The 11,434-nt window shown below is 34.9% G+C and overlaps 3 long non-coding RNA genes across 4 annotated transcripts; 2 read left to right on the forward strand and 1 right to left on the reverse strand.

Moving 5' to 3' along the window:
* The first annotated feature begins 140 nt into the window (after positions 1-140).
* LOC148907476 (uncharacterized) lies at positions 141-5,246 on the forward strand. 2 transcript variants are annotated; one of them, XR_016121097.1, is made up of 2 exons: positions 141-977; positions 4,142-5,246. It is a non-coding gene; the product is annotated as an uncharacterized LOC148907476 (long non-coding RNA). The 2 variants fall into 2 exon arrangements; XR_016121096.1 differs by lacking the exon at positions 4,142-5,246 and adding an exon at positions 1,269-1,476.
* On the reverse strand, positions 1,097-4,512 carry LOC148907477 (uncharacterized). The gene is made up of 2 exons (XR_016121095.1): positions 4,372-4,512; positions 1,097-4,039 (listed from the first exon to the last, which is right to left on the reverse strand). It is a non-coding gene; the product is annotated as an uncharacterized LOC148907477 (long non-coding RNA).
* A 3,602-nt stretch (positions 5,247-8,848) lies between the features above and the next one.
* On the forward strand, positions 8,849-10,520 carry LOC148907478 (uncharacterized). The gene is made up of 3 exons (XR_016121195.1): positions 8,849-9,147; positions 9,355-9,516; positions 10,352-10,520. It is a non-coding gene; the product is annotated as an uncharacterized LOC148907478 (long non-coding RNA).
* Positions 10,521-11,434: the final 914 nt, after the last annotated feature.

Consider the following 11,434-nt stretch of genomic DNA (forward strand, 5'->3'; position numbering starts at 1 on the left):
CTGAGAACCACTATAGAAGCCTAAGTTCAAGATTCAGACATACTGACATCATCATCTGAATCTCGTACACATAATCTTCATCATAACCTGTATCGACAGAGCGGAAAAACCGGACGCATGCGCATTAGAGACTATTTTGGACGAGAGGCGGTAAAAATCTGTCTCTTGGAAAATTGCTCTGAAAACGGACAAAAACGCAGCAATGACACTCAAAACTTTAGAAAACAACTCATAATTCGTCAGAGCCCTTGATCTTGGTAGTTTTTTTGAAGCTTTTTGTCGACTTGACGCCAAAATAAGGAATTCTACGACTTGATTCAGAAGGACTTCGATCGCATCTCCTAGTGTTCGATGACAAGTGGAAAATCTTCAAATATAAGGACGGACATGGATATATAAGCTTCATACTTCGACAAAAGAACAATACGTGAATGAACTTAAACATATCAAAAAGCATCCTAAAAATTTTGATACCATTTTTCAAACGAGGCATTTGAACTCACGACACGTGGGCCGAATAAACGTAAGTTTACCTACACTGCTTTGCCAAGCATTGCCATTGGAAAACTTGTTTTATTGCCCTTCAATAATATTAAATTACTGTATTTTGAGTTTGATGAGCGTGAAATGTTCTTTTATTAATGATAAACATCAATTTTCTTGGACCATTCGTCCTCATTTATCTTGAAGACATTAAAATTCCCGCCTTTTTTCAAGCCCTTTAATAGTCCTTTCGAGTACTCTATTTCAGTGTTCTTTTACCATTTGAAGCGTAAAAAAACAACAAAACCTGTTGTTATCTTGTCCATGAAAAGACCTGCAATGATTCACTTGTCCCTGCCCTCAGCGCCTATTAGTGTTTGACGAGATAAGCCCAACCAAAAGGGGTACAAACATGTTCTGGGCATCTGAGTGACGCCGATAAAAATAGTCACATCACGTCTATGGATTCGTATTGTCCACGAAATACGAGAAAGGTATGGGGAAAAGCATTAATATTTCTTTCTTATTATAATTATGTAAAAAAACAGCAACATGTCTAGACAATGTGTTCCTGACCACCATTACATAAGAAAATAGAAAGACAGACACAAACTGAAGGGCTATACTTTTATTGAAGTTCTCAAGTAAGACAGCTTTTTCTTATTTACAGTAAAACCATTTCTATAATATATTGACCTAAAGACTTTTAATCTCAAACAGTTTTTATAGAACCTGCAATGAACATTGTTATATAACTGAAAATAATTAATTTGGAAATTGATTAGCAAAATAAAGGAAACAAATCAGACACAGGAAAAGAGAGATAAAAAGAGATGCAGGAGAGGATAACGGAACTAGGAAGAGCACAATCACTCACTTCTAAGGGCAAATGTTCATTTGGCACATCAAGTAGGGGAGTTTCAACAAGAAAACAGCATGATGAAGCAAAAGCTCTCATGTAAAAATAAAATAAACAGGAAATAAAAACTTAAATCCCCCTTTTAGGCTTACCTTCAACAAATCAGAGAAATGCCTATGCAATCTGATAATATTCTCAGTATATTGATATAGAGGTAAGCTGTTCACCCAAAAAATTATATAGTTGAGTGATGTCTTGAACTTAGTAATGAAGGTCTATCCTTGTCATATTCCAGTAACTGTGATGTCAGGATAAATATCACTAGTACAGATAAATTATATTTGGAAAGCATTCCTATTTTTATATATCCAAAAATGCACCACTGAAACTATATGATTATTTTTGGCCAGTAAAGAGCCCACCTTATGCAGAATCAATACTGAGAATATAGTGTTAAAGGCAATTTAAATTTTTACATGTTTATGCATATTCACATACATACATTTATTGACCTTACATACTGGTACACCAAATTGAAAAAATTGTCATGTTCAGAAACGGTCAAATTATCTAAGCTAAGACTGAAAGGTGTCCTGGGTAACCAATCAATGATGCTAATATTATGCATATTGAAGTTTGCAGCTCTTGAACACAGTCTAATTGAAGTTAGCAAATAAAGAATTTTGTTACTCTTTGTGTACATGTCTGTATATGCAAACATGCTCCAAATAACTAGGATATAGACTACCCAGAACACCCTTCAGTCTTAGCTTCACTCAACCTTTCCAACCTGACAATGGTTTTCCAATTGGCCTATTTCACTAGGATGTCACTGCTCTTTTATGTGGGTGATACAATCACCAAATCCAATAGAAAATTCAACAAAATTTGCTCCTAGCGAAACAGTTTAATCTAAAATGGCCTGGTTTTGAGATATGATATGTACTTAAAATATTCTGAGCGTTTGCTGGCTATTGTACTTCTCTTCGTGGATTGATACGGGTTTTAGAACAATTATTATTTTCAGTGAATTTGTGTTGATTTGACCCCCTCCGATGACCAAGATCCTTTGTGTTTAAACAATCCTTGACTTTCACATCCCCATAATGCCTTGTGTTTTTGGGGGGTAACCAATCAAAAAACTGTCCCAAATTGGAAGGTTTCTTAATTGAATTTATACTATACCTGCTTTTATCTGTACAATACTGATTATCAGTTTATTCATTTTTTCATTATTCAGTTTATTCAAGTCATTTTTGCATGTACAGATCATGAAGAGTTTTGGTCTTACAGAAAATGTATCAACTTATGAAAAAATGTTTAAAATTTGCCTTAAATGTATTTAAGCTTCTATCTTTTTCTGGTTTTTATTTCTTCATTTTGTCTTTGGATACCAAACAAGGTATTTTCAACATTGTCTGATCAGCCTTCAGCAAAATAAGAGGGTTTTTTACCCTCTGGTTATCCCCACAGGGTGCATTATGGGTAATGGCCTCGCGGGATTCAAAGTGGGATTCAAAGTACCAAAGCGTTGGCTCTCGTTTTGTTTAAGATAAGTTACCTTTCAAAACAAACTGCGCTTGTTCCAACCAGAAAAAGAATTTTCACCCTGCCTATAACTCGACAGTCGGCGTTATTTTCAATATAAACTGCTGTTTATTTTACGTAATTTTAATTAATACAAACGGCTTTAATGCAATTATGATTAATATTCAAACTTTCAATCTCGTGAGTGAACCTATTTTGCATAAAATGCAAAGCTTTTAATAGCTTGAGCCAAAAGAGAGAGAGAGAGAGAGAAACAAAAGAAAAAGTAACAACAAAGAATCACTAAGTAATCAGAGGTGAGGTGGAAGAATATGCCTCTCTCAAGTAAGATTAACTTTCGTTTATCTAGAAATTATTTTCAGCCTGTTCATCGATTGAAATTTGACTAAGTTGACGCTCAATAACAATAACATGGTAGACTAGGAATAAAGCAAAATATCCTATCCAGAGTAGCTCATGAACAATTTTTGTACCACTTTTGTCATAAGTCATATTACCGACTGTTTTGGTTTTGCTGTCCTCGGAGTGTTTGATTGTTTTAGAAGGGCACATATAAGTAAGCGAAGAACAAATTCAGAATTGAGCTCACTTCAACCAAAACTTCCAAGAAGAGCGATTTCACAACTGATTTTAAACTCGACCATTGCAAAACTTCCAATGTTTTACTTTACATCAATAAAACCGTTTACAATATGACAGTTTTTCCTAAAAGTGTAGAGGTATTAAAAAATGAACACAAAGTTCCAGCCTCTTGACTTTAGCGCTGTTCACACTCGGTAGGCCAGCCAACGCTTTGGTACCCGGGTACTTAGCTTTGAACCCGCTGGTCTATTACCCATAATGCATTACCCCTTATTACCCCTATATAGTTATATACTACATACTTGGTTGGATCAGAATTTCTGCATATCGCTTTATCTATATCTATATATATACATACATATATTTACCCTTATTGAATTTTCTCAACTGAGCTTTCAGTTTCAATAAATCAAAAATGTTTGTGGCAGCACCAATCTTTAGGGAGCTGTTCCGACGATTTCTTTAAGAGCTGACTTTGCATTATTATGACAATGGCCATCCTCTTTATGACACACAAGAAATAAAGAAGTTTGCAGTACGATGTGCTCCTGGGCTGTTTGGCCAAACCTAAGATAGCAAAGATAGTTTTTTAGTTTCAGCAGAACCCATATATATTTTATAATTTAGGTATTATTTTTTTGTAAATTAAGTTCATTCATTCACACAAAGGCACAAGGACTATTCTCTGTTGCCTTGCTGCAGAGTGCATCATTGACCCGCTTAGGGATATTCGGAACAGTGGAGATGGTACAGTAAAACTACCAAGGGAGAAAAAAATTCCAGGTAAAACGAATTTGTGTTTAAGTATTTAAATTACAAACTCAGATGAACACAAACAATTATGTATACTGTGATAAATTGTTTGATTTTACATGAATTTTAACAGCCATATTATTTACCTTACTTTGATGCTACTGTGGACCAAAGAAGTCTTCCACTTGGATATGATTGGGGAGAAGGAGAACCGACTCACAAAAAGCATGTGATTTAGCAGAGCGGAACCGAAGGCGACAACACACTAACCCTGACTTGTAGGCATTTCTTCCACGTCCTCTGCATGCCTGCTCGCACTCCTCGCAACTGCCCCATATGCCATCCTCGTCTGCTACTCAAAGTCCAGACCCTGTCTAGCACTTTTAATGCTGGATTATAAAGGTCGATGATGATGATGCCGAAAGCAACGTGTCGTCGAGTTCAAATGCCTCGTTTGAAAAATGGTTTCAAAATTTTTAGGATGCTATTTGATATGTTTAAGTTCATTCACTTATTGTTCTTTTGCCGAAGTATGAAGCTTATATATCCATGTCTGTCCTTATATTTTAAGAATTTCCACTTGTCATCGAACACTAGGAGATGCGATCGAAGTCCTTCTCAATCAAGACGTAAAATTCATTATTTTGGCGTCAAGTCGACAATAAGCTTCAAAACAACTACCAAGATCAAGGGATCCGGCGAATTATGAGTTGTTTTGAAAAGTTTTGAGTGTCATTGCTGCGTTTTTGTCCGTTTTCAGAGCAATTTTCCAAGAGACAGATTTTTCCCCCTTTCGTCCGCCATATTGGATTGCTCATGAAAATAGTCTCTAATGCGCATGCGTCCGGTTTTTCCGCTCTCTAAAATGGCACTCTTGGAGAATATCTTCTCCTCTTTACCATTTTCGGCCATTTCACAATATCCCCTTTTTAATTCCTGATATCCCAGTGTAATAGAGTGAAGAGAAGTGACCTTCTGGTGTACAATTTTGGGGTTATTTAATAAAATGAAAGCGTTTTAATTATGTCGTCTGTGATCGATTTAATGTACTTTAATTTAGATAGCATTTAAAATGCTAGTTTTATCGCAACGGGCATCCTTTTTATCCACACTTACTTTACAGTATTCTCTGTAAGAAAGAATGACTTGGTTTAAGGCTCACTTTTGAATCAAAAGTGATCGGAATTTAGTTGTAAATATACATTGTGAAAAGCCGCGAATTTTGAAGGGTTGCGCGTATGACGTCACTTTCTTTGAATCACTAAACGTTGAACACAATCGCTTAATGGCGGACTCAAACGGTCAAACTTTACAGGCTAAATGCAACATCTTCCCAGTCTCGAATCGAAAAAGAATTAGGACAGTAAACTAAATTACATATTTATATATATATCCAGGGATGGTGTAGTTTTCGTAAGACTAGCACTTTAAAGAAAGGTGGAAGAGCTAATTAGAGGAATTAATGGGATCAGGGCCATCAAATATTAAACCTAGTGCAAAGGAAGGCTAGGACTTGACATTAACATTAACATTTGGGTTGCAACCCCCAAAACCCACGTCTAGATCCGCCACTGAGTTTTTTGATTGGTTAACCCCCCAAAACGCAAGGCATTATGGGGGTGTGAAATGGGAGAATTAGGGATTTCCGACAAAGTGGAATTTGAACCAAATAAGGTATTCCTTTGGCTTCATACAACCAAACCGTTTATAATAGGTTTTGACGTTTGTCCGTCGTAGGAAGAAGCAAGGCCAAAAGGTTGGTCCCGGGTCAGTTTATTGTTAAAAGGTGGCTACTTATGACTTGTTTGATATGATAGAGTGAGTCTTCCGCATAAGGTACTGATCAAAGAAGACAATGACCAACTGCTTCTTTATAAGGTATTAGGTGTGTAAAGCTATCCAATCACAATCATGATATATTTGCTCAACCAATAAAAAAAATTGTTTTACTAACTACAGTTTGGTTGATAACAAAAAAATAATGATTGGCAGGTTTCTGAATCTTAATTTCATGCATGATATATTTGCAGTGAATACACATGATAACAGTGAATACACATGATCACAGTGAACACACATGAATACAGTGAATACACATGAATACAGTAAATACACATGATTGCAGTGAATACACATGATTGCAGTGAACACACATGAATACAGTGAATACACATGATTACAGTGAATACACATGATTGCAGTGAATACACATGAATACACATGATAACAGTGAATACACATGATTGCAGTGATTACAGTGAATACACATGATAACAGTGAATACACATGATCACAGTGAATACACATGATAAGAGTGAATACACTTGATAACAGTGAATACACATGATTGCAGTGAATACACATGAATACACATGATAACAGTGAATACACATGATTGCAGTGAATACACATGAACACACATGATTACAGTGAATACACATGAATACAGTGAATACACATGAATACAGTAAATACACATGATTGCAGTGAACACACATGAATACAGTGAATACACATGATAACAGTGAACACACTTGATAACAGTGAATACACATGATTGCAGTGAATACACATGAATACACGTGATTACAGTGAATACACATGATCACAGTGAACACACATGAATACAGTGAATACACTTGATAACAGTGAATACACATGATTGCAGTGATTACAGTGAATAGACATGATCACAGTGCATACACATGATAACAGTGAATAAACATTAATACAGTGAATACACATGATTGCAGTGAATACACATGAATACACATGATAACAGTGAATACACATGATTGCAGTGAATACACATGAACACACATGATTACAGTGAATACACATGATAACAGTGAACACACTTGATAACAGTGAATACACATGATTGCAGTGAATACACATGAATACACGTGATTACAGTGAATACACATGATCACAGTGAACACACATGAATACAGTGAATACACTTGATAACAGTGAATACACATGATTGCAGTGATTACAGTGAATACACATGATCACAGTGCATACACATGATAACAGTGAATACACATTAATACAGTGAATACACATGATTGCAGTGAATACACATGAATACACATGATAACAGTGAATACACATGATTGCAGTGAATACACATGAACACACATGATTACAGTGAATACACATGAATACAGTGAATACACATGAATACAGTGAATACACATGATTGCAGTGAACACACATGAATACAGTGAATACACATGATAACAGTGAATACACATGATAACAGTGAATACACATGAATACAGTGAATACACATGAATACAGTAAATACACATGATAACAGTGAATACACATGATAACAGTGAATACACATGATCACAGTGAACACACATGATAACAGTGAATACACATGAATACAGTGAATACACATGAATACAGTGAATACACATGAATACAGTGAATACACATGAATACACATGATCACAGTGAAAACACATGATCACAGTGAATACACGTGATTACAGTGAATACACATGATTACAGTGAATACACATGAATACAGTGAATACACATGAATACAGTGAATACACATGAATACAGTGAACACACTTGATTACAGTGAATACACATGATTCCAGTGAATACACATGATTACAGTGAACACACATGAATACAGTGAATACACATGATTACAGTGAATACACATGATTGCAGTGAATACACATGAATACACATGATAACAGTGAATACACATGATTGCAGTGATTACAGTGAATACACATGATAACAGTGAATACACATGATCACAGTGAATACACATGATAAGAGTGAATACACTTGATAACAGTGAATACACATGATTGCAGTGAATACACATGAATACACATGATAACAGTGAATACACATGATTGCAGTGAATACACATGAACACACATGATTACAGTGAATACACATGAATACAGTGAATACACATGAATACAGTAAATACACATGATTGCAGTGAACACACATGAATACAGTGAATACACATGATAACAGTGAACACACTTGATAACAGTGAATACACATGATTGCAGTGAATACACATGAATACACGTGATTACAGTGAATACACATGATCACAGTGAAAACACATGAATACAGTGAATACACTTGATAACAGTGAATACACATGATTGCAGTGATTACAGTGAATACACATGATCACAGTGCATACACATGATAACAGTGAATACACATGATCACAGTGAACACACATGATCACAGTGAATACACATGAATACAGTGAATACACATGAATACAGTGAATACACATGAATACAGTGAATACACATGAATACACATGATCACAGTGAAAACACATGATCACAGTGAATACACGTGATTACAGTGAATACACATGATTACAGTGAATACACATGAATACAGTGAATACACATGAATACAGTGAATACACATGAATACAGTGAATACACATGAATACAGTGAATACACATGATTGCAGTGAATACACATGAATACACATGAATACACATAAATACAGTGAATACACATGAATACAGTGATATAAGTAACATTATAAGTATATCCTATATCGTGTATGTATACAGTGTAGAACCATGCATAATAGTGCCATTACATGGGGTCTTACATGAAGTACCGACCGTTTCAGACGCCATTTTGTTTGGAATGCACAGTCTGTGGGTTTTCTGATCAACGTTCTCAGAATTTAGAGGCATTCGATGGAAGAGCTTCAAAGAGGATCAAAACTAGAGACGAAGGACTAGCACATGAGCATATCAACAAGTACATCGTCCTTTTATTTGGAGATAAATCACTCGTCAAAATGTGCCCGAAAGGGAAAAACCTCAAGACATGGTTATCTTTGTCCCTGTTGTATTTAAAATCTAACCAGTAAATTGAGGAAATCTTTCTTTAAGGTGAGAAATTATTCTTTGATGTTTTCATTTTGTTGAATTATAACTTTTAGTTGAAAGCTGATCGTCTGAAATAGGAGGATGTTTGATGGCCAAATTTGCGTGTAAGCTAATTTTTACTCAAATTCAAAGTCAATTTACTCGAAAGTTTTACTATTCCCCAAGATGGAAATTACCTCTATTAGAATGGCCTTTCTTTTATCTTTACAGGTGTGCAATTTTTTTGTACTGAAAAATTGTGTGGCATATGGTGTTAAAGGAAATATTAAGACCATCCCAGCTACCTCAGCATATCCTCAAATCTTGGGTAATTTTCCTTGTTTAGGTTTACCAAGATCTTCAAGTTTTTGGTTGTTGAAATATCTATATAAGGTAGCTTGAACACCTCAATCTTGTTTATTGTAGTTGTTTTTTAAATTGCTTATCTTTGTCACCAAAAATACTGGCATAGTTCGTAAGACTTTTATTGCTAAAATATCATTACAGTGAATGCTACCCCGAGTAAGAAAAAGTAAAATTTCTATTTATTTTTGCTTTTCCCCAAATTTCTATTTGTTATCATTTAAGAGCTAATAAGCTATAGAATTAACTGGGCATAGTCATTTGCCTTGAAAAATTGTGCAGGCTTTACACAGTAATTTCAAACAGCTGACTTGTCATGCCTAAATCGGCCATCTTGGCTCACTGTTGTACGCTAATGCAGTAAACTCGTGTTCTTTTCACACTCTAGAAATGACAAGGAAGGTCTAATTTGTATTAAAATCTAAAAGTAAAAACAGAAGTTATGGCCTTAAATTATTTTTTGAAGATTTTTCACTTTCACTATGTAAATAACTAATATTACACTATGTGCTATGAATGCATGGATAAGAAAGGATATATATATATGAGGTACTAGATAGAGGAAGTTTAAAGGGTTACAAACCATGGAAGAAATAAAAACTATCATAGCTCTTAGAGCTGCCCAAGGTAGATAATAATCTAGCTACTTACAGTCTGTAATAAATGGTTTCCAAAATTGTTGAAACAATTTTCAGTTGATGTGAACTTCTAGAGAAATTTGTTATAAGCTTATAATTATTATTAGGATTCCAACCTCTCAATGGGGCCTCAGCCATAATCTTTAGGAAGAAATTTCTTTACATACTAATTAGGAAAAGGATAATTAAATGTAATAACAATATAGTTTCTTTGTTCCTGTCTATAGGTAGAGGTGTATGATGAAAAGGTAGTCTGCTGGTCCTGAGAAGAAGGAAGGTGGATAGGAATGAATTATTTTTCAAACTATACAAGGAGTGGATGTTGTTTTGAATTGTTCCTTTCTATATTTTCATTGTAAAGACTAAATTAAAATTAAAATTAAATTAAACCGACAAGCTGCACTGTTGTATTGATGTACTGGTCCAATCCTATGACAATCACTATAGTAAATGAGGCTGCAATATACTATCATTTTTAGTCTAATATATAGATGTCCACAACTGACCAGGTCTGACCAAATTTATTTTTTAATCTTGGGATGACAGCATCATTAGGATTAATTTAGATGGGTATCTCATGACATTTTTTTGTGGATGGTGATACAATTAATTTGATTATATGCTATTCTGTTAATTTTCTGCACAGGTTGTTCATGATCATGGTTATGAAATGAATAAAACTAAAGATTTCTTTTACTTCATATGTAAATCCTCTATTAAATTAAGCTGGGAGGGGGGGGGGGGGCTTATTCATTTCAGGTAGTTTGATAGGGGCTTATTGGCTCATGAGAGGGGGACCTAAGTATTGATTTAGCCCAAATGCAGTAGGTTCTAAGCTGTCAGGTTCGTCATTTCACCACGTTCGATTACTGTACAGACCCATAGAAACCTGACTTGGATTTGTTAAATTCACAAGGAACTAGAGTGCAGAGTGGGAAAAACTGAAGTGGGAAGGTCATGCAACCGAAAATGAGGGCCAAATTAGTGTGATTTAACATGTTGGTGAACTATCAAGACTTTAATAAATCACATTTAATCAGTATACATGTTTCTTTAATTGGGAAGGTTTGGCTTTAAAAAATTCTTTCTTTAGAAAGGGGGTTACTTATTAGAAAGGGGGGGTTTATTTCAGAGGGGATGCTTAATAGAGGATTTACGGCAAGTGCATATATACTTTATTGGGCCTTTTCTTTCTCTTATATATTAAGTCAGTCTAACCATGAAACATGAGTAAAAAAGGAAATTTTACCAGTTAGAGAATTTTCTATGATTGTAACCACTTTCAAATATGCTTGCAAGATGAAAACAAG

The sequence above is a fragment of the Actinia tenebrosa genome, unplaced genomic scaffold (assembly GCF_029948245.1).
Source record: "Actinia tenebrosa isolate PJP-AT-01 unplaced genomic scaffold, QUT_ActTen_1.0 PGA_scaffold4__44_contigs__length_22323623, whole genome shotgun sequence".
In the NCBI taxonomy this organism is placed as follows: Eukaryota; Metazoa; Cnidaria; class Anthozoa; order Actiniaria; family Actiniidae; genus Actinia; species Actinia tenebrosa.